The sequence below is a fragment of the Ranitomeya variabilis genome, chromosome 2, assembly GCF_051348905.1.
Source record: "Ranitomeya variabilis isolate aRanVar5 chromosome 2, aRanVar5.hap1, whole genome shotgun sequence".
Lineage (NCBI taxonomy): Eukaryota > Metazoa > Chordata > Amphibia > Anura > Dendrobatidae > Ranitomeya > Ranitomeya variabilis.
The window spans coordinates 834,089,262-834,109,724 of record NC_135233.1 but is presented as its reverse complement, the minus strand read 5'-3'; the positions used below and the strand labels follow the sequence as shown (position 1 = coordinate 834,109,724).

The window sequence follows — 20,463 nt, the reverse complement described above, 5'->3', positions numbered from 1 at the left end:
AAAATTGAGGAAGTTTGCAAGGGACAACATCCCTATAGACAATACCCCTAAAACAGTAATACCTAATGAACCCAGAACACCCGCTTCCAATTCAGGGAACTATGTCACCCTCGACGAATATAATTTGACCCCAGCACATAACTCTATGGATACCTCCATTATCTTTTCCACATATTCTAATTCCACACAATATACCCCGGTATCGGTTCGTACCAATGGTAGAACTCAGTCTACTACATCCATAAGAGAGGGAGAGACTATTAATGACTCCCACAATAACATACAGACCATAATAAGGCAGGACCAACTAAGCCTAGAACCGATAAGCATTTCTACTTCTAATAGATATGCTCAGTTATCCGTACATGACGAAGAACCAGCCAATAATGAAAGTTGGGAGGTCTCTACCCCTACGATTACCAGTCAACCCCCACACAGGATAGAACCCATCAGGCAAAAACAAGTACGGACATTTTTTACAAAACAAATGAATCCAATCAACAACAAAAAAGCACAAGGTAACAGTTATGGGAATCCAACCGCCAAATCCATGAATGGCACTCACAGTAATACCACCAATAATAGGAATAATCACAATAAAAAAATGCTAAGAACCAAACACCAGTACAAATAAGGATTTTTTTCGGGCACTAGGCGCAAGACCAAAAGAGGTAAGAGAGGAGGGTCACTCTCCCAAAAGAAAATAAGTAAAATAACAACCACTAGTACCCAAAAGATCTTCAACCTCAGTGCATATATATTGTCACAGAATGAACAAGCACTCTTACAAAAAGGTTTGAAGTTCGCACCGACGGCTAAAGCCAAACCCTTCAACCTATATATAAGCATAAAAAAATTCCTACGAAATCTAGCCCTCAAAAAATATTTTCTCAAAAAGAGCAATAATAACCCGGAGACTGCCACTTCTACTCTAAACCAGTTACCCATGGAGTATGTCCACACCAATTTAGCCTGTCCATCAATGTTCAATCCCCTTAATGAGTACTCCAACTCATTTCGGGCCTTCGAAACCATGGTAACTACAGATATAAAAAAAAGGTACCAAAAGAGTTCCAAATATGCTCCACATAACTTAAACCCTAGTGAAAGAAAGGCTATCATCCAATTGCAGGAGAACAACAATATTATAATCCGCCCGGCGGATAAGGGAGGTGGTATTGTCGTACTGGACTATATGAAATACCACAATGAATCCCTAAACCTGTTGGGCGACACAGTAACATACAAAAAAATGACTTTTGACCCTACATCAAAATTTATGAAAGAATTAAATATGCTGGCTATAAAGGGGAAAATTTCAGGTGTCCTAAATAAAAAAGAATACCAGTTTATAAACAACAGAACCCCTTCCACAGCCATTTTTTATCATATCCCAAAATACACAAGAATATAGAAAACCCACCAGGAAGACCCATCATATCGGGTATAAACTGTCTAACAGCCAACCTATCCAGGTACGTGGATACCCATCTTCAAAAATGTATGCCACTGTTACCTGCATATTTAAAGGATACCACACACACATTACAGATTTTGGAAACAATAGAATGGAGAAGCGGATTCATCCTGGGTACTCTGGACATGAAGTCCCTTTATACTGTGATTGATCCATTAAAGGGTTGTCAATCAGCAGAATTCTTTCTTAACAATCTAGGTATCTACAAGAACACACAAATCCAGTTCATAATTGAGGGCATCGAGTTCATCCTAAAACATAACTATTTCCTATATGAAAAACAGTACTATCTGCAAACTCACGGGACCGCTATGGGTACGCGGTTCGCGCCTAGTTTCGCAAACCTGTATGTAGGAAAGTGGGAACTCGAGTTCATCTATAGGAACGGTCAGCTCCGAAAAGGCCTTCAGATCTGGCACCGGTTTATAGATGACATCTTCTTTATTTGGAATGGTTCACTAGTAGACTTACAAACTTTTATTTCCAGCCTCAACTCCAATAACTATGGCCTGGAGTTCACACCTACCATCAGTCACACTAGTGTAAATTTTCTGGACCTAACTATTTGTGCAGAACAGAACAAACTAATCACTAAGGGCTTCCATAAACAAGTGGACTCAAACAGCTACATTCATGTTAGCAGTTGCCACTTGCCAGTATGGCTTTCCAATATCCCAAAAAGTCAATTTCTGAGAATCAGAAGGAACTGTACAGAAGTCGAGGATTATCGTAAGGAAAGTGACTACTTGGTAGCACAATTTGAGGAAAAGGGTTATGATATATCCACTCTTAACAAAACGAAAACAGAAGTAGAAACCATGCCAAGGGATTCCTTAATCCACAAAACCACAACCACTTCTATTCCCCCCCCTACTATACAAGAACAAATAGGGCAAGTCCCAATAATAACGCAATTTCATTCGGGCCATAGACGTTTCATAAATATTATCCACAAACACTGGCCCATTTTGAAAGGGGACAAGTGCATTGGCGACCTGTTACCCACAAAACCTAAGTTTGTGTATACCAAAGCACAAAACTTGGGGCTCTTACTTGCACCAACTACGAAACCTGTACTTCCCATCAAAAATCTTAAAAAACAGACATGTCTAACAGATCCCAAAGGGAAACTACAGGGTTTTATGCCATGTGGAAAATGCACATGCTGTAGACGAGTCTCTAGGAAGAATGAGATCCGCACGAGTTTCAAGGATGCGAACGAAGTAAAGGAATATTCCATCCATGACTATATTACTTGCCAGACCACAGGGGTTATCTATATATTAAAATGCCCGTGTGGAAAGATTTATGTAGGCCGCACAAAAAGAAGATTAATAGATAGGATTAGTGAACATTTCAATAACATCAGTAAGGGGTTCATGGGACATCCATTATCCCGACATTTCTTTGAACATCATAATCATGCTATTTATGGAACATCCTTTTGGGGCATTCAAGTGGTCCCACGCAATTCTCGAGGGGGAGACTATATTAAAGCCATGTCTCGGGTGGAGTCCAGATGGATATTCACCTTAGACAGTTTGGCTCCAACTGGCTTAAACCAAGAAATAGAACTATATGCCTTCTAAAAAATACATTGCCCCCCCCCCCTCCCCCTCCCTTTCCCCCACCACACATTTTAGCGGAGTCATGTAAGTAGGTTGGGTGTTGGAGATTTTTACTATCATACATTTTAATTATGCATGTATACCTTTTATCCATATTTAAATCTTGCTAATCCCTTTAGGTCCTAATAAATATAAGGTACGGCTAAAAGTAATATTTAGCTATCCCTATTTTTCCACTATATACTATTTTTATCCATTTTTATATATTTTTATATATTTTCAGTTTGTTTTTAGCATTTCTAAAAAATTAAAGATTAATTTTAACTTTTATATAATCTATATCTACTCCAAGTATAGCAGTTTTTAATTTATATATTAATAAAAGTCTTTTTAGTATTTATGTAAACACCTAATGACATTTGTGGGAGTATTTGTCGTTTTATTATTTGTGATTATATAGAGCCCCGGGTTCCTTTCACTATTTCATAACTATGGACTGTTAGCATTTGTTAATAACCCACCATCCGGCATTTTTTGCTCAAAACAGGCTAATTGACAATCAGTGATTATTAAAGACAAGCAATTAGCCTTAACCAGGGTGCTAATCATCAATCAGGGGCTCCAAAGGGCGCTTATCTGGCAATTAGGCGGCTACTTAAGGACGGATCTTCAGAGTGGAGACATAGCCCTGACGAAGAGGGAAGTTAACCCTCGAAACGCGTAGGCAGCTTGTCTCCACCACGCTCCCGTCCCTATTCTGTGTGACGTCACAACAGCTCCGCCCCCTAGTCACCACCGCGTCCTTAGCGTTGCTTCCGGCCGGGGCACGTGAGGCGCTGGTGCTCTCCCGCCCACCCGCGCTCCCGCCAGGACGCGCCTCTGCAGGAAACCCCTGACATCACCCTGCACCACCAACTGCCGGACGCTATCAGCGCTACAAACCACATACACAAGCGCTGACCCCAGCAAGCAATTGGTGAGTGAACGGACGTTTAATTCCTCTGATTGCGCTAGTTCTCTCAAGTTCGAGGACAGCTTGTTCACATCAGGCTAGGTCGCCTGTATTACCACTCTATTCCTTTCTTTATTAGTACCAGTTTCATCTCACTACGGCAAGCAAGCACTACGGGTGCAGCCGCTAAAGTGCACACAAGCAGTGAGTAGTTCTAATCGATACTAACATCAGGTTTAGGTTGTATATTTGTGTTCCATAATACGCAACATACTATCTCTCCACAGAAACATTTCTAAAACCTGTGGAAGAATTAATATCAGTATCTACATAGGAATACCCCACAGCATAACATATAACAGCTTCACTTAATAAGTAAGTGTCCACATGTAATATCCCCTACCGTTTATTTGCACTATTATTTTTACATCCACATCATTGTCTTTATGATATCCCCTTCTTGTAATGTACTACCACTAGGTTCTACCCCTCTTTCAAAGGAACAAGTGGCTTGTATACTCAATAACTGATTCCTTATCAAGTAAGTCATAGTCCTTTTGCTCTCTTTCTGGGTAGCGCAGTGGTACAAACTATCTTTTTACTAAATGTTCATTTTTATTTAAACATTCCAAAAATTCCTGTGAAACACCTGAAGGGTTAATAAACTTTTTGAATGTGGTTTTGAGCACCTTGAGGGGTGCAGTTTTTAGAATGGTGTCACACTTTTTCTATCATATAGACCCCTCAAAATGACTTCAAATGAGATGTGGTCCCTAAAAAAAAAATGGTGTTGTAAAAATGAGAAATTGCTGGTCAACTTTTAACCCTTATAACTCCCTAACAAAAAAAAATGTTGGTTCCAAAATGGTGCTGATGTAAAGTAGACATGTGGGAAATGTTACTTATTAAGTATTTTGTGTGACATATCACTGTGATTTAATTGCATAACAATTCAAATTTGGAAAATTGCGAAATTTTCAAAATTTTCGCCAAATTTCCATTTTTTTCACAAATAAACGCAGGTAATATCAAAGAAATTTTACCACTATCATGAAGTACAATATGTCACGAGAAAACAATGTCAGAATCACCAGGATCCGTTGAAGCATTCCAGAGTTATAACCTCATAAAGGGACAGTGGTCAGAATTGTAAAAATTGGCCCGGTCCATAACGTGCAAACCACCCTTGGGGGTGAAGGGGTTAAAGGCTGCAACTGACCAATGTACATGCACCTTAGATCTAGGTACCTGACTCAATGATGACTTCTCACAGGAACATCTCGTCTATGCTGACTACCATCTTCTCTGGTTTTCTGTAGCACATCCGAAAACTGTGCTCTTAAAAACAAGTGTCATTATAATGTTCTTGAATAAGAATAACCACCCACGCTGTGCCCTAAATAAGCCTTATGCTGTGCCTGTAAATATATAATTACCCCACATTGTGCTCCTTAAGCAAAAAATGACCCCCTCTCAGTCTCACTTATGGTACATGGTTTCCATACTATTCTTTTCTATAAAATATTCCCACCACCATATGACAGTCACAGCACCCCCTCAAACGAAAACCACCACACTGCCTTCTTCATTCTCCATACAGAGGGCTCCGCAATGTTCTCCACACAGAGCCCCCCCGCCCACGTCCTCCAGAGGTCCCCACATGTTCTCCAAAGTTCCCCCCCTTCCCCATGCTTTCCAGGTTTCCCCTCACCACCACCATGTACTCCATACAGAAATGAATGTGGCACACTCCTGCCCTCCTCCAGAAAAACACCAGTTTTCTTAAAGAGCCTGGAAAAGGGTTATTTAAAAAAATGTATGTTTTTACATTTTGACCCAGGCACGACCCCTACAACCCATCGTCGTAGGCACTGGACCTCTTGTGCCTAGTGGCAAATACGAGCCTGACTGAAAGGCTTGTGCCATGAAGAGGTGTTTTTCTCAGGTTTTAAACATGGTTAGTACAAGGTGATTTAATTAATAATTAGCTCTGACTTTTCCCACCTGTTTGCTTCACGAACGGTTTTTAAGCCTCCAGTATGACACCTTATACTAACCATGATTAAGACCGGTGTGTCGAAATGCATCCGTTGGTAGCTCTCTGGGATCTATATGTTGTCCGCATTGTGCTTTTTTAATGAATTTTTTCCCTTAAAGACGAAGTTTTATATTTTTCTACGCTGGAGTATGTTCTTTTCTTCATTCTTTGGAACTTGCAGGCCCAAGCTGCTCCGTGCATGGAACTCATTCTTGGAAAGAGACTGCAAATGGTGAACTGATTTCTCCTGTTGCCCATTCCCCCCCTTTTTTCATATATTTTTTTATCGGGTTTGGTATATCCTTTGCTTCTCAGTATTTTGTGAAATCCTTAATACTACATCAGCTTATTTTTTTTAAATGGACTAGTCACTTCTTTTAGCTGCTTCATTTCTTTGGAAACCTGAAGTGGTTAAAAAAAACTTCAAAAGACTGAACATGTGAACAACGAGCCGTCTTTACAATGCAGTGTATGAGTTCATTTTTTTTTAGCATGTATTTAGCACTTTTTCATGCAGATCTGCATGTAAGAAAATGCTGTGTGCACATACCCTTAGTCTGACTGATCAATAGGGGGCGTGACCACTTAAAGTGCCTAGGCAGCATGAATGCCAAATAAGACCCTACTCTCAGTCAAATGAGCCGACTTCAGCTGAATTCGTCTCCAGTGGATTTCCTAAGCTACTCTTCCATGATGCCTAGCACCAGGAGAAAGTGAGATATGTGCACTTAGAGTGGTTTAGCTCTCCCCAGTGCGGTCCTGAGACTTTGAGATCTTTGGAGATATTGTCCCGAGTGGTCAATCTGCACATTGCACCGCCTCCAGCGGCCATTTTCCTGAAGCCCACCACAAAAAAATTATCAGCCTCGCAGTGCAGGGACACCCCCTCCTCCCAGCCTGGGGCCTGCAGCATCGCCCCACTCCGTCCGCCGCAGTCAGCAACCCTGCCTACTGTGACCCTGCTCCATTGAACTTTTATGTTTTTATTTTTTCATATTTTTAAAAAATGTGGTTTCCTTATCACTGTACTTGTTAGTCCCCTTGGGAGACTTGAAGTTGCGATTGTCTGATCACTTGTGCTTTATACAGCGATGCCACAGGATTGCTGTACATAGCAGAAATCACGGTCTCCTTTGAAGCCAGGCCACAGGCTCCATTTCAAATTAGCTTGATAAGGACAAGCATGGAGGTCTTCCGTAGACCCACTGCTGTCATAGCAACCCATTGGCGATCTGCGATCACGTCAGGGGCGTGCCATTGGGTGCAGGGAATGACACGCACGCATGCAGACTGCTTGTTAAATACCGCTGTCAATGATTGACAGCGGCATTTACTAGGTCAACAATCGTGGGCAGAGCTCCTCTCCACCCGCGATTGTTAGAGGCAGGTACTGCCTATAATACAACACCCCGTGAGCCTGCTCCATGTACCCACTTCCGACTTGTGCTGTACCTGTACGGTGGAAGTAGTGAAGGGGTTAAGAGTTGGGAGGTGGACCCTGCAAATGCACCTATGGGCTCTGACACCGCCATTTTTTTTATTGGCGATTTGGACGAGGGTCCAATTACAACTTAAGTTTTAGGTCCCTATGATTTTTTTTTTTTTTTTTTTATGCTTCTTGCACAAATATTAAAATATACGAACATAAGCACTTGCATATCCCTAATGTATTATAATGTATACTGTGTGTCTGTGTGAATAAGGCTACTTTCACACTGATCCGTCGGTACGGGCCCGTCGCAATGCGTCGGGCCAACGGACGCTGTGAAATAACTGCAAGACATGGGCAGCGGATGCAGTTTTACAAAGCATCCGCTGCCCATTCTGCAGTCAGGGGAGGAGGGGGTGGAGTTCCGGTCGCGCATGCGCAGTCGAAAATGGCGGACGCGACGCACAAAAAACGTTACATGGAATTTTTTTGTGCCAACGGTCCGCCAAAACACGACGCATCCGTCGCACGGCAATCCGTCACAATGCGTCGCTAATGCAAGTCTATGGAGAAAAAACACATCCTGCGGGCAACTTTGCAGGATGCGTTTTTTCTCCAAAACTACGCATTGCAACGTACGTCACACAACGCTAGTGTGAAAGCAGCCTAACACACTTGGACCGTTTTAGCCAGGAGGCTTTATATAACATACTATTTATGACCGCTTTCATGTAAACTGGTTTACCTGATTACCAGACAGTAAGCTGATGTGGGTAATACATGCTGTGCTTTACTCTGTAGCCTCAGGCACTGACTAGCAACCATTCTGTAATCTGGGGCGGTGACTCATTAGAATGTATCACAACCTCAAGATGGCCGCTCCCATGAATGTGATTCCTCCATTTACAGTCATTAATTTTCCAAAGGTGATTTATTCCTTACAATGATATATCCTTATATATGTGTGAAGGTGATCTAGTCTGCAATAGACTGGCTCTGACTTGTAAAGAAGTATTTTTGGGGCATGCTGTAATCTACATCGTGACTCATTGTTAAAATGCACCTTCCCTTCTGCTTGGTTTCCATCTCTCTCTGCCCTTCTCTGGCCTTATGAACCCGCAGCCTTGAATCAAAGAAGAGGAAACAGAGATTCATAGAAATCAAGCAGGTGTGAAGGTGTAGTTAAATGATTGGCTCCTCCATGAAGCACCGAGTGGCTGGACTTAGGATGAGCAGTCATTCTGTGCTGACCAAGTCCCTTTAAGGTAAGTCAAGCAAAGGTGCTGTATAACAGAGGTGCTACCTGTCATTGGTATCCTGTGTGTTAGGGTAAAGTCACACAACCACTTTCTCCTCATCCGAGCAAATATGGTCCGATTTTATTCTGATCAGAGTTTGAGCAGAGTGGCACAAATTTTTCTTGAACATGGAGAGAGAAAAAAAGGTTCTCCACCATTTTATTTCCCAATAAACCATAGACTTGCATTGCCAATTTTGATCTGACACTCAGATCAAAATCTGATATGTCTACGATTATGTCCACAGACGTAAGAAAAAAAAAATCAGACTTGCACAGCCCCATAAAATATCCTAGGTACGAATCCTAGGTAGCACTCGTACTAGATAAATTTGGTCATGTGTACAAGCCCTTGTGATAATGAGACAATTGCTAAACAGTGATCTGTACTGAACATGAGTCTATGCTTAGTGGTCAATATGACAAGATAGAGGATATTGTGGATTTAGTCTGCGCTGCCGATAATGATATAAAATCTAGGTGTACAAATAAACAAAAGTGGTTTAATTCAATGCGTTTCAAGGTTTAAATGTCCTGAGGAAGAGGTCATTTGAACCTTGAAACGCGTTGAAATAAGCCACTTTTGTTTATTTGTACACCTTGTTTTTATATCATTATCGGCAGCGTGGACTAAATGCACAATATCCTCTATCTTGTCATATTGATACAGTCTCTTGCGGACCCGTGGATCTGCTGCAGGTGCAATCCTCATTGAGATCTATATGCCTTAGCAATAGATCTATCCGGTTAGTGCAATTTGAATTGAATGAAATTTGTGTCCATCGGATAAGACCCTATTGTGCTTATCTTTCCTACAGTTTATTTCTAGTGGTCAATATGAAAATTGCTACATTTATATTTTGTTTTGTTTTTGTTGTTGTTTTTTTTATGATTTGAAAAAAAAAAGCCCAAATCTCCATTTATATAATGAATAAATCATAGCATGCAGTATTCGTAACTGTATTTTGTCCTAAGCATACTAGTTGCATTCCATATTTTGGTCTGTAGCTCACACGTGTACATGAAACTTTAATGAAATGCTGCCTATTAAGGTAAATTTGAGCAATTATAAGGAGAAAGAGACACAAGTTATGTTCTTCTGCTTCCTATGAGTAAGTAATGTCATGATCTGGTATAACAGTTTGCATGTGTGCTGTTATAATGAGGGTCCAGGTTAGTCACAGGCACAGAGTTCAAAAACAATGTTCTAGGTGCCCCCTGAACAATGGTTAATAGTTTACCAATACTTGGTACTCCATTTTATAAAAGCAAGTTAGACCGAGAAAGTCCTAAATAGTGCAAGCCCTTTTCTTTTCACAGAGCTGCTACTATTCAGGGCAATCATGTGCTAGATAATGATTTCTTATTTCTAAAAATATTATACAGCGATGCACATATGTGGACATGAGAAATGTAAACTCTGCTTTTTACCTACCTAGAATGATTGGCATGAAAATAGTCAATGTGCACGGGCAAGCAACACTGGGCTTCCTAATATGCCAGTTGCTACAGGTTACATTGCAGCCTTTTACTAATACCATAATATTCTGCCCAATTCTGCAGTAGAAACCTCTGAAGCAACCACTTAAAGGGGTTGTCCACTACTTTCAATTAACCCCCCCAATGTATCCCCCCGGGGCCCCTGATGAATTGTGCAAATACCTTTTGTTGCCGTTTTTGCCTGTGAGCGGCGCTGTAGCGGCGGCTGAGTCCGGGTCACGTGACCCCCAGGCTGCAGCCGCCGCTTATTTTCGCCGACGTCACGTCAATTTCCAGGCTCTGGAAATTGACGTGACGTCAGCAGCAGGTGTGTCCCAGCCGCACAGTCAGAGCAGTCACTCATCAAGAGTGACTGGGCTGTGGGCGGGGCTGGTGGCTGCCTGCGGGGCTGTGCTGGGGGCGGGCGGGGCTAGGCAGTGATGATGAAGGTGCGGGCGCTGAGGTCTGTATGTACGTGCCGGTGCTCTGCGTGCCAGCGCCGGTATGTAGGTACGGCGCCGGGGCTCTGCGCCGGCATGTGGGGGTGGGGGCCGGTGCTCTGCGTGCCAGCGCCGGAATGTGGGTACGGCGCCGGGGCTCTGCGCCGGCGGGTGGGGGTGGGGGCCGGCGCCGGGGCTCTGCTGCCGGTATGTGCTGGGTCTGCTGCGGGGGGTGGGGTGGTCTTTGGTGTGTGTGTGTGTGTGTGTGTGTGTGTGTCTCTGTGTGCAGGCATTGTCCGATGGGACTACAAGTCCCATCGTGCTCTCCCTGCTACAGTGACAGTCAGTGACACATTAGCCAATGATGGGACAGTAGTAGTCCCATCATCCGGCTAATGTGTTGAATGTAAAAAAAAAAACAAAACACACATATACAGTACATACACACATACAGAACATGCGACGACATGCAGCATGCGACGACATGCTGCATGCGACGGCATGCGACGACATGTGCCATGCGACGACATGCGCCATGCGACAGCATGCGCCATGCGACACCATGCGCCACGCGACGACATGCGCCACGCGACGACATGCGCCACGCGACGACATGCGCCATGCGACACCATGCGCCACGCGACGACATGCGCCATGCGACAGCATGCGCCATGCGACGACATGCGCCATGCGACACCATGCGACGACATGCGCCATGCGACGACATGCGCATACAGTACAGACATACAGTACATACATACATACAGACATACAGTACATACATACAGACATACAGTACATATAACATAGATTACATACTCACCATCACTTGTCACTTTGATCCCTGAAGCCAGTGTCATAAAAAATATTAAAATAATAAACAACCAATATACTCCCTGATCCGCAGAAATCCAATTAAAACGAGTGTCCCACGACGATCTCCTGTGGAGAACAGGAGCATCTGCTGATGCAACCACTCTCCAGGGGCTCCAGGAAGACAATGAGGGGAGGAAGGTATCCTTCCACAATATATTCCCCACAATGTATTCCTACGCCCCTGTGAGAAAATAGTCCCTAGTCTCACTTTATGGCATGCTGTATGAGAAAGTTCCCACGCAGCTTTTTGCCATAAAGTGAGACCAGTGAACTATAGTAACCTCAGTGATGCACTGCAGGAGCCATTGTCTCCTGTCAGTGTGTCACTGAGGGTCCTATAGAGCAGTGACATCACCCGATGTCACTGTTCTATAGGGGAGATCGTCGTGGGACACTCGTTATTATTTGGACTACGGCGGACAGGTAGTATACGGTTTATTATTTTACATTTTTTGCAGGGGCTGAAGTATGGTAAGTATGGTGAAATGAAGAATATTAAAATACTTTTTCCTAATGTGTGTGTGTTTTATTAACCCTTTATTAATATTGGATTAATAATGGATAGGCGTCTTATTGACGCCTCTCCGTTATTAACCCGGCTTAATGTCACCTTACAATAGCAAGGTGACATTAACCCCTTATTACCCCATATCCCACCGCTACACGGGAGTGGGAAGCGAGGGGCTTAGGCTGGTTTCACACTTGCGTTTTTATCTGCATGCGTTTTTTTAAAAACCGCATGTGTGAAAAAACGCATGTATACGTGGTAAAACGCTGCGTTTTTTAGACGCATGCGTTTTTGCATGTAGAAAAAAAAGCGGCGTTTTGCCGCGTTTACATGCGTTTTTTCATGCGTTTGCATTTTTAAAACGCATGCTGAGAAGTGTGTGACAGCTGCCAATCATCAAAATCCACAAGAAAACCCACTATAAATAGAAATAGCTAGGGGTAGGGTTAGGGCCTAACCCTAAACGTGACAGAAATACGTGGCACTGAAATACGTGGCACTGAAATACGTGGCACGTGGCACTTACATACGTGGCACTTAAATACGTGGCACTGAAATACGTGGCACTTACATAGGTGGCACTTAAATCCGTGGCACTGAAATACATGGCACTTACATACATGGCACTTACATACGTGGCACTTACATATGTGGCACTTGCATACGTGGCACTTATATACGTGGCACTTACATACGTGGCACGTGGCACTCACATACGTGGCACTTACATACGTGGCACTTAAATACGTGGCACTTACATACGTGGCACTTACATACGTGGCACTTACATATGTGGCACTTACATACGTGGCACTTACATACGTGGCACTTAAATACGTGGCACGTGGCACTTATATACGTGGCACTTATATACGTGGCACTTACATACGTGACACTTACATACGTGGCACTTACATACGTGGCACGTGGCACTTACATACGTGGCACTTACATACGTGGCACTTATATACGTGGCACTGAAATATCGTGGCACTATGTCATAAAATGTTCATTAAACGGTTAGGGGTAGGGTTAGGGTTTGGATCCCTTTATCACCCTGATGGTGGTGGGTGGTTTCTCAATGTTTTTTCTGTTTTTTTTCTATAAAAACGCATGCGTTTTTAACGCAAACAAACGCGCGCGCATGCGTTTTTTCCTATACTTAACATTAAAAACGCATGCGATTTTTAGCGCTAAAACGCAGCGTCCAAAAACGCAAGTGTGAAACCAGCCTCAGTGCCGGAATTGGCGCATCTAAGGCTACGTTCACATTTGCGTTGTGCGCCGCAGCGTCGGAGACGCAACGCACAACGCAAACAAAAACGCAACAAAACGCACGCTAAAACGCTGCGTTTTGCGACGCATGCGTCCTTTTTGGCCGAAAGTTGGACGCAAAAAAAATGCAACTTGCTGCGTCCTCTGCGCCCAACGCTTGCAGCCAAAAAAACCCATGCGTCGCAAAACGCAGCACAATGCATGTCCATGCGCCCCCATGTTAAATATAGGGGCGCATGACGCATGCGGCGACGCTGCGGCGCCGAACGCTAATGTGAACGTAGACTTACAGATGCGCCATTTCTGGGGTGGCTGCGGACTGGTATTTGTAGCCGGGGGGGGGGACCAATATCCATGGCCCCTCTCTAGGCTATTAATATCAGCCCGCAGCTGTCTGTGTAGCCTTTCTGGCTATAAAATATAGGGGGACCCCACGTCATTTTTTTGGGGGGGTCCCTCTATTTTAATAGCCAGTAAAGGCTACGCAGACAGCTGCGGGCTGATATTCATAGCAGGCTACAAATATTGGCCTCGGCCGTCGGCTTTCCCCCTCTGGCGCAGAAAATTGCGCGGGAGCCCACGCCGTTTTTTTCAGTTTTTTATTAAATTAAACGCTCATTAAGCCCTGTTTCACACTTGCGTCGGCACGGGTCCATCGCTATGCGTTGGGCCGACGTACCGACGCACGTTGTGAAATTTGTGCACGTCGTGGGCAGCGGATGCAGTTTTTCAACGCATCCGCTGCCCATTCTGAAGTCCGGGGAGGAGGGGGCGTAGTTTTGGCCGCGCATGCGCGGTAGAAAATGGCAGACGTGACGTATGTGCCAACAGTCCGCCAAAACACGACGCATCAGTTGCACGATGGACGCGACGTGTGGCCATCCGTCGCGATCCTTCACTAATACACGTCTATGGGTAAAAAACGCATCCTGCGAGCACATTTGCAGGATCCGTTTTTTTCCCAAAAAGACGGATTGCGAAAAACGCAAGTGTGAAAGTAGCCTTATAGAAACATCGGCCTTTCTATTATATATCTATGGATATATCTATCTATAGATATATTTATCTATAGATATATCTATAGATACATAGATGTATCTATCTATATATTTGGCTGCTTTCACACATCAGGTTTTTGCCGTGAGGCACAATCCGGCGAGTTTTGAAAAAAACGGATCCATTTTTTTCCGACGGATCCGTCTTTTTCTCATAGAGTTTCATCCGTTTTTTGCTGGATCCGTCAAAAAAGCTGTTTCCGCCGGATGGAAAACACATACAGAGGAACGTTTTTTCTGTCCGGCGAAAAAACGCACAGCGACGGATCCGGCAAAAAAAGTACGAAACTGAGCTGTGAAATGATGAATCCGGCCTTGGAATCCGTTTTTTCATGCATGTTTCCATTCAAATCATGCACATTTTCCGTTTATTTACTTATTTCCAAAAACGGCATTAAAACCGCGCATAAACCGCACCCAAAAAAGCATAAAAACTGCACCAAAAACTGCATCAAAACTGCACCAAAAACTGCATCAAAACCTGGTGCAGTTTCGCAGTTTTGGTGCGGTTTTGATACAGTTTTTGGTGCGGTTTTGATGCAGTTCTCGGTGCGGCTTTTTCCGCAGCATGTGCACAAGTCTGCGGCTCCCATAGACTTACATTGGTTGTACACTACACGTGCAGCAAAAAACGCTGCGGATCTGCAATCAGATCCGCAACGTGTGCACACAGCCTTAGCATTTAGTGAACCTAGCCAAAAAGCCAAGCAAAAAACAAGCGTGGGATTGCACTTTTTTTGCCATTTCATTGCACTTTGAATTTTTTTCACATTTTCTGCTACACGACATGCTAAAACCAATGATGGCGTTCAAAAGTAGAACTTGTTCTGCAAAAGATAAGCCCTCACATGGCCATACTGACGGAAAAATTATGGCTCTGGAAAGAAGGGGAGCGATAAACGAAAACAAAAAAGCTCCAGGGGGTGAAGGGGTTTAGAAACATGGATATGGACATATCTATGGAAATAGACATAGATAGATACATACATACAGATATATCTATCTATCTATCTTTCCCTCTATCTATCTATCTCTATCTATCTGTGTGTAATGGAGTGTGGGTTGGACAAATGTAAAAGAGGAGGTTGGACAGAAATGACATCACAAATCTTTTTGAAGCTAGAGGAGGGAGAGGAGGGAGGGGTTGGGTGTGTTTTGGAGAGGGTGTTCTAGGTTCAGGCTTAGTAGCAGTGCAATGCATCATGGAACTTGTAGTATTAGAGCACAATGACTCAGGAGAAAGGAAGTTGTCGATTAACCCCATGAGAGCTGAATCCAGCACTAAAATGTGCTGCTACAGCATGATAAAAGGTAATATTGCTAAAATAAACACAGTAGATGTTTTCAGTGGCCCATAATAGCAAGATTTATGAAAAAAAAAAAAAAAAGGTTATAGTAGTGGACAACTTCTTTAATTTTATACCTAGAAACAAGGAAATGAAAAGCAAAGTGTCATATAGGAAAAGGTGCTTCTCACAAAATTAGAATATCATCAAAAAGTTAATTTATTTCAGTTCTTCAATACAAAAAGTGAAACTCTTATATTATATAGAGTCATGACAGAGTGATCTATTTCAACTGTTTATTTCTGTTAATGTTGATGATTATGGCTTACAGCCAATGAAAACCCAAAAGTCATTATCTCAGTAAATTAGAATACTTTTTTAACACCAGCTTGAAAAAATATTTTAAAGACTGAAATGTTGGCCTAGTGAAATGTATGTTCAGTAAACGCACTCAATATTTCGGGACTCCTTTTGCATCAATTACTGCATTAATTCGGCATGGCATGGAGGCAATCAGCCTGTGGCACTGCTGAGGTCATGCATGCGGAAGCCCAGCTTGCTTTGATGGCTGCCTTTCGCTTTTATTCATTGTTGGGTCTGGTGTCTCATCTTCCTCTTGACAATACCCCATATATTCTCTATAGGGTTAAGGTGGGGCGAGTTTGCTGGCCAATCAAGCACAGTGACACTGTTGTTTTTAAACCAGGTATTGGTACTTTTAGTCAGTGTGTACATTTGCCAAAACCTGCTGGAGAATGAAATTTTCATCTTGAAAAAGCTTGTCGGCAGAGGGAATCATGAAGTGCTCTAAAATTTCCTGGTAGACGGCTGCGCTGACTATGGTCTTGATAAAACATAGTGGACCTACACCAGTAGATGACATGGCTCCCCAAACCATCACTGATTGTGGAAACTTCAGACCTCAAGCAGCTTGGATTGTGTGCCTCTCCACTCTTCGAGACTCTGGGAGCTTAATTTCCAAATGAAATGCAAACTATACTTTCATCTGAAAACACCTTGCACCACTGAGCAACAGTCCAGTTATTTTTCTCCTTGGCCCAGGTAAGATGCTTCTGGCGTTGTCTATTTGTCATAAGTAGCTTGACACAAGGAATGCGACACTTGTAACTCATGTCCTGGATACATCTGTGTGTGGTGGCTCTTGAAGCAATAACTCCAGCAGCAGACCTCTCCTTGTCTTTTCTTAACAATCCATTCAAGGCTGTGTTTATCCCTTTTTCTACCACACTTTTTCCTTCCACTCAACTTTCCATTAATATGCTTGGATACTGCAGTCTGAACAGCCAGCTTCTTTAGCAATGACCATTTGTGGCTTACCCTCCTTGTGGAGTGTGTCAGTGACTACCTTCTGGACATCTGTCAAGTCAGCAGTCTTCCCCATGATTGTGGAGCCTACTGAAACAGATTAAGGGACCTTTTTTAAACGCTTAGGAAGCCTTTGTAGGTTTTTTTTGTTAATTATTCTAATTTACTGAGATAATGACTTTGGGGTTTTCATTGGCTGTAAACTATATTCATCATTAACAGAAATAAACACTTGAAATAGATCACTGTTTGTAATGTCTCTATCTAATATATGAGTTTCACTTTTTGTATTGAAAAACTGAAATAAATTAACTTTTTGATGTTCTAATTTTGTGAGAAGCACCTGTAGCTGTAGAAGATGTCCTTTTTGAAGTGGGATTAATTCAACACAGGAACAGAGATACCAATTAAAACGGGAAATCAGTGATGGTTCTCTAAGAGTGGTAATAAATGGTTGCACATCCAGTTGGAAGAGTGTTTCAAGTGGAGTGCCACAAGGCTCTGTCCTGACCTCAGTTTTGTTCAAAATTTTTATAAATGATCTAGATAAGGAAACTGAAGATAAACTATTAAAATTTGCAGATGATGCAAAGCTAGGAGGGATAGCTAACACTAGAGAAGACAGAAAGGATTCAGACCAAACTAAATAAGCTTGGTCAATGGTCAGAGACTAATAGAATGGTATTTAACAGGGAGAAGTGCAAGATTCTACATCTGGGCAAGAAAAAATTACATCTAAAGAATGGGAGGAATAGAACTAAGCAACAGCACGTGTGAAAAAGACTTGGGTATACTAATGAATCACAGACTGCTCATGAGTCAACAGTGTGATGCAGCAGCAAAAAAGGCAAACACAGTTCTAGGATGTATTAAGAGAAGCATAGAGTCTAAATCACGTGAAGTAATTATCCCCCTCTACTCCTCCTTGCTCAGGCCTCATCTGGAATACTGTGTCCAGTTCTGGGCACCACATTTTAAAAAAGACATTGAAAAGCTGCAAGTTCATAGAAGAGCTACCAGGATGGTGAGCGGACTGTAAAGTATGTCCTACGAGGAACCGTTTAAGGATCTGGGAATATTTAGCTTGCAAAAAAGAAGGCCAAGAGGAGACTTAATAGCTGTCTACAAATATCAGAAGGGATGTCCGTGTCGAGGGATCATTCTTAATGTCATTTGCACATGGAAACATGAGAAGTAATGAAATGAAGCTGAAAGGGAGAAGATACAGATTGGATATTAAAAAAAACTTTTTTACAGTTAGGGTGATTGGAACAGGCTGCCACGAGAGTTGGTGAGTTCTCCTTCAATTGAAGTCTTCAAACAGAGGCTGGGCAGACATCTGTCTTGATATGATTTAGTGAATCCTGCATTGAGCAAGATGACCCTGGAGGTCCCTTCCAACCCTAACATGCTATGATAACTCCTTTTTGAAGTAGGCCTCACATTGAACATTTGGGGAAGGAAGATAGAAACTAATTAAAACAACCTTTAAAGCAGAGCCCCCCTCCCCTGCCGTGGACAGGTAATTAAGACCGGAAGATCTACTCTGAAAACCAGACAGTAAAATGGACATTCGTTAACACAGAGGAGAACGGTCTCCCACCAGGCAGAAGCTACCTTTCATGAAAGAATCTGTCACGGACTCGCCTTTGCCAGCATTCAAATAGGAATATTGGGATTTGCATCTATACATTTTCTGCGTTCTATTAAAGGGATGGACTTGACTCATTTACTCACATCGCCGTGGGGACACTAGAACGCCTCCAACTTCATAATGGTCCAATAGATGATGCAAACCAGCTCATGTTTGACCTCTATGTAAAGGTAAAACGATGATAAAAAGAATGACATCAATATCTAATGCCTGGGACCTTCAGAGGCGAAGATATACTGTAAGTTGGGGATCTCATAACATTCTGAAGGGCTAAGAACATTCAACAAATGGCCCCCACGTGTGGTTATCAAGGGGAGGTATGTGGGGATAGCATTGAGAAAATAAAAATGAAAATTTGAGTCTTTTTGTCAGTCCTTGGCAGACATAGTTTGCTGTGGAGGTTCTGTACATTTTATCAAAGTGCTTCCCTTTGCTAAACTCTAAGCCATTGCATTGACCATGTTTAGTAGTTTTCTTTCGGTATTCCTTTATATTATCTGTAATTGTATATGTCGTATTGTTTGTTCGTATTTTGTCAGCTTGTATATTTTTTTTTTTTATAAACACTGGCCATCTTTCTGGATTAAATATATAAATTTAAAAGCTCTGTTCCTATTGCTCTGTAAAATGCATCCCTGAAGCCATATTCTACTTGTAATGAATTGTCCAAATGGCCTGTATAATTGATGGTGGCAGCTAGTAGTTGTTTTTGTTATTGCGGAACTGGCAGTGACTGTACAGGGGTATAGATGCTACCGTTCTAAAGTTTAGGGTTACTTAGAAATTTCCTTTTTTTTTTTTTTAAAGAAAAGCACAGTTTTTTTCCCAATTAAGCTAACATTAAATGATTCAGAAATACACTCTATACATTCTTAATGTGGTAAATGACTATTCTAGCTGCAAACCTCTGGTTTGTAATGCAATATCTTCATAGGTATAGAGGCCCATTTCCAACAACCATCACTCCAGTATTCGTATGTTTTCTAACTGTAAGAAGGCTAATGGATGGTTAGAATACCCTTGAAAACCCTTGCAAGTATGTTAGCACAGCTGAATAGTTTGGCTGATTAGAGAACCTGTAAACCTGACGTTCCTTTGAGCTAGATGAGAATCAGGAGCATTACATTTGTTGGTTCCATTAAACTCTCAAAATGGCCACAAAAAGAGAACTTTCATGTGAAACTCGACAGTCTATTCTTGTTCTTAGAAATGATGGCATGCGAGAAATTGCCAAGAAACTGAAGATTTCCTACGACGGTGTGTACTACTCCCTTCAGAGGAGAGCACAAAAAGGCTCTAACCAGAGTAGAAAGAGAAGTGGGAGTCCCCGCTGCACAAATGAGCAACAAGACAAGTACATTAGAGTCTGTAGATTGAGAAATCGACGCATCACAGGTCCTCAACTGGCAGCTTCATTAAATAGTACATGCAAAACGCCAGTGTCAACATCTACAGTGAAGAGGCGACTCGGGGATGCTGGCCTTCAGGGCAGAGTGGCAAAGAAAAAGCCATATCTGAGTCTGGCTAATAAAAGGAAAATATTAATATGGGCAAAAGAACAGACATTTGACGGAGGAAGATTGGAAAAAAGTGTTATGGACAGGCGAATCCAAGTTTGAGGTGTTTGGATCACACAGAAGAACATTTTTGAGATGCAGAACAATTGAAAAGATGCTGGAAGAGTGCCTGACGCCATCTGTCAAGCATGATGGAGGTAATGTGATGGTCTGGGGTTGCTTTGGTGCTGATAAAGTGGGAGATTTGTACAAGGTAAAAGGGATATTGAATAAGGAAGGCTATCAC

At 42.5% G+C, this 20,463-nt stretch overlaps 1 protein-coding gene and 1 long non-coding RNA gene across 6 annotated transcripts in view; both read left to right on the top strand.

The window, feature by feature from the left end:
• ARHGEF10 (Rho guanine nucleotide exchange factor 10) overlaps positions 1-20,463 on the top strand; it is a 276,596-nt gene that overhangs the window by 227,642 nt on the left and 28,491 nt on the right. The window lies entirely within an intron of this gene.
• LOC143807943 (uncharacterized) lies at positions 3,980-4,356 on the top strand. The gene is made up of 3 exons (XR_013221838.1): positions 3,980-4,021; positions 4,137-4,201; positions 4,285-4,356. It is a non-coding gene; the product is annotated as an uncharacterized LOC143807943 (long non-coding RNA).